Below are 6485 nucleotides of genomic sequence, written 5' to 3'. Positions count from 1 at the left end.
GAATCTGTCATTAGCCACCGCACTAGTTTTGGACTCAACCATCAGCTGGTATGTATAACATGACACATCGTGAAGCTGTGTACTGATCATCATGTCAACTCTGTGACTCGGCCTAGGGCGATTGTAGCTTCCCTTCTTCGTGTCGGATAGACAAGGACAATAAACAGTAGAGCATAGTGCAATTTCGTGTTGGCATCTTCTCCACTGAAAGCAAGAACCCAAAGACTGAAGACCAAAGTGCTTACCCCACTTCTGACCCGAATCACCCCCCTCCTGCTGGGTACACGTGCACTCAAGTTAACACAAGACTGACACATCTGCTTTGACCTGTGTGCCAGGAGTCGGATGAGAGAGAGAGAGAGAGAGAGAGAGAGAGAGAGAGAGAGAGAGAGAGAGAGAGAGGAAGAGAGAGAGATACACACACACATAGACAGAGATAGACATAGAAAGACAGAGGCGGAGAGACTCAGAGGCAGACACAGACAAAGACAAACAAACACACACACACACACACACACACACACACACACACACACACACACACACAGACAGAGAGTGACTCAAAACAGAGAAACAGATAAAGGAACACCGGGTGAGAGAAAATGACTCGAAAGAGAGAGCGCATGAGATCGAGAGAGAGAGACAAAGAGATTGAGAGAGAGACAGATACTCACACAGACACAAAGGCAGAGCGAAGGAGAGACGGAGAGACTTGCATGGAGTGTACGTGACAGACAGTGTGTGTTGCTATAAACAGACAGACGAGGTGCAGCTCATCTCCGAAACAGCGCAAACGGGACAACAGTGACATGATACTGTTTGAATTCCAAAAAAGCGCAGCTCATTTCTGGAACAGCACAGATCGATGCCAAAGTTGGTTTCAACAAAAAGTAACTGATCTCGTGAGTACGGTAACAAACGAGTCATGTCACCTCTCACAACACAGCAGAGTAGTTAGCGCTCCTGCGGCCATCAATAATCCACACAAGATTAACACAGCCACATGCATCGTTCAAATGTCTGTGCACCTGAATCAAAATGTCACCCCAATAGACGAATTCCGGAAATAAATCTGTCGAGTTTGTATGGTTTGTGAAAGAGCGAATACCCTTGGTTGTCGTGAGACAAACACTCCAAACCTGCACCTTTCGTGACATTATAGGCCAGTCACTAGTGAAGGGGTGGGGGGGTGGGGTTGGGGGAGTCCGAAACACGTGAACAGGAGCACATGTGCAGTGTTTGTCTCACTAAGAGCAAGAGTATTCCCTCTTTCGCAACCCATTCGTTTTCAGGCCACTGAAGATAGCATTTACGGATAAATCGAAGTGTTGTTTATTTTTTTACATACGGCCTGAGAGAGTTGGGGTGGAATTGATGGAACAGGAGACAAATTTGAAACTTTTGTGATCTTGTCTTAGCTGTTGGTTCTTCGTAAAAAGTGTGGAGTTTTCGAGTGACATTAATGATGTTTCCTCCCTTGGGCTAAATGGGGTTAATTTTCGCTGAGATCAATGCTCGTGTTCTCGAACTGTTGAACGGGAAAAGGTCACACTAAACACACAAGAAACAAGGAAGCGAGTTTCTCTAAGGGAATGGACTATTTTGTTTTCTTCTTCGTCTTTTTCATATTATTTTGGCTTTCGACTTGGTGAGCATGGCTATAAGCATATTAAAGTAACCATGTCTATACTTAAATGAGTTAGTGGGATAAAAGAGATAAGAGAGGCTGTGTCTACTTAAATTACTGATACAGTAATACCTTTACGGTGCAGCGAATAGTTCAAATCTTAAGAAGATACTCCTATTCTGCGAAAACTTAAACAAAGAAAATATACTATTGACACACACACACACACACACACACACACACACACACACACACACACACACACACACACACACACACACACACTCACGCACACACACACACGAATTTTGTTATGTCTTCATTATCTATACGCCATTTCAGACACCTGAAGTGAACGTGTTTTCATACCCAGATGTTGTGCACTTGTTTTAATTATTTCAAAATCTGGCGCTTCCAGCAATCCCGTCACCCTGCACCCCCCCCCCCCCCCCCCCCCCCCCCCTTTCCGACCCCAGTGCGATTTCATATCAGATGGGCTAAATTTCACCCCAACATACCCCTTCTAGCGGTCTACTTTGGTGATCTTCGCCCCCCCCCTCCCCTCCCTCACCTCATTCTTCTTACTATACACCCCCCCCCCCCCCCCCATCGTCCGTCCAACGTCTAGATAAGCAAAGATAAGGTGACAGCCGGAAAATTGGAAAGTGTTTTTCTCCAATACCCCCAGAAGCGCTAAATTATGTTTTTTCCCCAGCAAAGGGACAGGCATCGCTGATTTTAGTTTTTATCACGAATGAGTGATTTTTGAATTTACGGGCCTCACTTGAGTGGAGCGAAATTGATGACGATAAGACTGAAGGCCCGCTTTAAAAACAAAACAAAGTTAGGGCATTAAAAACAATCCACACTAAAAAAACACCACGCACTTCTTCTTTATTGAGTCGTTTATTGATTAAAAGTGTAGCGAGATTCTCCAGAAGATGTGAATTCGAAGGCAAAACTTGTCGACCAGAGATGTAATCGAGTTACGAGTTATACATCTTACACAGCATTCGGAATTCTTAAATACTCCCTTTTTTTCTCATCTTTTTGTCTTCGTTTTTGGCCAAGACCCGCAATGGATTTAGTCACCGTCTAGGCTTCAGCACAAGCCTCAATGTCATCGTTCGAGTTTAAAACCTTGTGTACTGTACACGTCCCGTCATCGGAAAGATAGCAATTATTCAGTCAGTCATTGGCAGTTAATTTCGCCGAAACGTTTGAGCATACCTGCAAATAGCATCCACATCTTCAAAAGATGTTATCATCAGTTTCTTTCAACAAGCATGTACATTTGTCCTGTTTACGTGTTTGCTTTGGGTTAGTTGAGGCTATTCTGAGCAGCAATCTTGAATACCCGTATGTGCTAAACCAGACAAGATAAAAAAAAAAGGCAAGAAACTATATCCTATCCTAGGCTACAAAAGTCATTTGTCTTTCTCGTCTTACGGTTTGAAATTTGTTGTTTTGGTGTTAACAGATTGGGAGATAATTGGAAAAGCAGCATGCAGTCTCCATGATGCCACTTTGATGTGACACGACTTGAAAACCCGTCAGCAAAGAAATATGTATCCACGTTGTTACTTATCACGGAAAAGTAGCACACACACACACACACACACACACACACACACACACACACACACACACACACACACACACACACACACACACATACACCACGACCCTCGTCTCGATTCCCCCTCTCTGTTAAAACATTTAGTCAAAACTTGACTAAATGTAAAAAGAATAAAATGCAAGTTTATAAAAGAAGAAGAAAAAAAACAAAAACATGTTTTACAAAAGTATTAGGGGACTCGAACTCGAGAACGCTGGCTTTGGAGGCAAACGTCTTTAACACTCCGCCACAAGGCGCACAAAATATAAACGTGAAAACTAAGACTTGAACTGCCAACATAACTGCCCCGTGCGTTTTTATGTTTTGTACGTTTTCTTAATATCATCATTACATGTAGTCGCAGTATTGCCTTATAGTGCAATCAATTTTCACCAAAGCCGATGTTACTAAAAAAATAAAAAATAAAATGAATGGGTAATTCTGGGGATGATATTGTCCCACTGAAAGTACTCAATAATTATGCAACTTTTTTTTTATCATTTACATTCATTTCATCATCCAAAACGTGTGGAATTAATAAAATGAATAAAATACAAGAATTACGAGTTCAGAAAAAAAAAAATATTGCCCTCGAAGCGGATCGAACCCGGTGTAGCAGCCTATTTTGAAGCAGCCCAGTTTGACCGGGAGGTCATTCTAGGCTAGCCTATTTTGACCGAGAGGTCATTCTGGGCTAGTCAGTTTTGACCCTCCCCTAGTCAATTTTGACCCCCCTTCAAACTTTAAGAATGAGTACATTAAGACCTTTAGAAACAATATTTATGCATATATGTATACAACTACGTATATCTAAGGTTTGGGGGGATGTGTCATCCCGGTCAAAATCAGCTAGCCCAGAATGACCCACCGGTCAAAACTGACTCGGCCAGTCAGTTTTGACCCCCCCTTCAAACTTCAAAAATGAGTACTTTAAGACCTTTTAAAACGAATTGAATGTAAATGTGGACAATATTTGGTGAAAAATGATATTGAAAAAAATCCCCACAAAAAAACAAAAAACTTTCTAAAAAAAAAAAAAAAGTTTCGACGCTTCCCTTCAAACTTCAAGAATAAGTACATTAGGACTTCAGATGACGAAATGTATGCATATATGTATGCATCTATGTATCTCAACAGGTTTGGGGGATGTGTCATTCTGGGCTAGCCCAGAATGACCTCCCGGTCAAAATCAGCTAGCCCAGAATGACCCCCCCCCCGGTCAAAACTGACTAGGCCAGTCAGTTTTGACCCTTTCAAACTTCAAGAATGAGTACTTTAAGGCCTTTTAAAACGAATTGAATGTAAATGTGGACAATATTTGTTGCAAAATGACACGACATGATGCAGAGGAGGAGGCCGACATGATGTGTAAGGGAGAGGGCTGACATGATGTGGATCGAGGGGGCCGACATAACAGAGAGAGGGCTGACATGATAGAGATGGGGCCGACATGATGTGGAGGGGGCCGACATAACAGAGAGAGGACTGACATGATAGAGATGGGGCCGACATGATGTGGAGGGGGCCGACATAACAGAGAGAGGACTGACATGATAGAGATGGGGCCGACATGATGTGTAAGGGGCCGACATGATGTGTAAGGGGCCGACATAACAGAGAGAGGGCTGACATGATAGAGATGGGGCCGACATGATGTGGAGGGGGCCGACATAACAGAGAGAGGGCCGACATGATGTGGATGGGGCCGACATGATGTGTAAGGGGCCGACATAACAGAGAGAGGACTGACATGATAGAGATGGGGCCGACATGATGTGTAAGGGGCCGACATAACAGAGAGAGGGCTGACATGATAGAGATGGGGCCGACATGATGTGGAGGGGGCCGACATAACAGAGAGAGGGCCGACATGATGTGGATGGGGCCGACATGATGTGTAAGGGGCCGACATAACAGAGAGAGGACTGACATGATAGAGATGGGGCCGACATGATGTGGAGGGGGCCGACATAACAGAGAGAGGACTGACATGATAGAGATGGGGTCGACATGATGTGGAGGGGGCCGACATAACAGAGAGAGGGCTGACATGATAGAGATGGGGCCGACATGATGTGTAAGGGGCCGACATAACAGAGAGAGGGCTGACATGATAGAGATGGGGCCGACATGATGTGTAAGGGGCCGACATAACAGAGAGAGGGCTGACATGATAGAGATGGGGCCGACATGATATGGAGGGGGCCGATTGATAGAAAGAGGGCCGACATGACAGAGAGGGGGCCGACAGGATAAAGAGGGGGCCACATGATGGAGAGGGAGTCAACATGATAGAGAGAGGGCCTATATAACAGAGAGGGGGTAGACATGATGTAGAGGGGGCCGACATGATAGAGAGGGGGCCGACATGATAGAGACGAGTCCGACATGGTAGAGAGGTGCAATATCATTTTCCACCAAATATTGTCTACATTTACATTTCAATTAGTTTTAAAAGGTCTTAAAGTACTCATTCTTGAAGTTTGAAGGGAAGCGTCGAAACTTTATTTTTTTTTTTGAAAAAAAAGTTAAAGGTTTTCGATTTTTTTATAATTTTTTTTAATTTTTTTTTAGCAATATCATTTTCCACCAAATATTGTCCACATTTACATTTAATTCGTTTTAAAAGGTCTTAAAGACATTCTAGGCTAGCCCAGAATGACACATCCCCCCAAACTTGTTGAGATACATAGATGCATACATATATGCATACATTTTGTCATCTGAAGTCCTAATGTACTTATTCTTGAAGTGTGAAGGGAAGCGTCGAAACTTTTTTTTTTTTTTTTTAAATAAGGGTTTTTTTTAATGGTTTTTTTTCAATATGATTTTCCACCAAATATTGTCTACATTTACATTTAATTCGTTTTAAAAGGTCTTAAAGTACTTATTCTTGGAGTTTGAAGGGGGGGTTCAAAACTGACTGGCCTAGTCAGTTTTGACCGGGGGGTCATTCTGGGCTAGCTGATTTTAACCGGGAAAGGTCCTAGTGTACTTATTTTTGAAGTTTCAAAGGAAGCGTCAAAACTTTTCTCTTTTTTTTTAGATTTTTAAAAAAAAATTTTGTATAGATCATTTTTCCAACAGATTTTGTGCACACATACATATATTTCGTTTTAAAAGGTCCTAACGTACTTATTCTTAAAGTTTGAAGGGGGGGTCAAAACTGACTGGGGGGGGGGGGGGTTAAAAATTGGCTAGCCCAGAATGACCTCCCGGTCAAAATCAGCTAGCCCAGAA

General features: G+C 43.0%; 1 long non-coding RNA gene across 1 annotated transcript; it reads left to right on the top strand.

The window, feature by feature from the left end:
* The first annotated feature begins 3957 nt into the window (after positions 1-3957).
* On the top strand, positions 3958-4452 carry LOC138960958 (uncharacterized). The gene is made up of 2 exons (XR_011454102.1): positions 3958-4060; positions 4383-4452. It is a non-coding gene; the product is annotated as an uncharacterized lncRNA (long non-coding RNA).
* Positions 4453-6485: the final 2033 nt, after the last annotated feature.

This window comes from Littorina saxatilis, linkage group LG3, assembly GCF_037325665.1.
Source record: "Littorina saxatilis isolate snail1 linkage group LG3, US_GU_Lsax_2.0, whole genome shotgun sequence".
Taxonomy (NCBI): domain Eukaryota; kingdom Metazoa; phylum Mollusca; class Gastropoda; order Littorinimorpha; family Littorinidae; genus Littorina; species Littorina saxatilis.
This window is presented reverse-complemented; position numbering and strand designations above follow the sequence as displayed.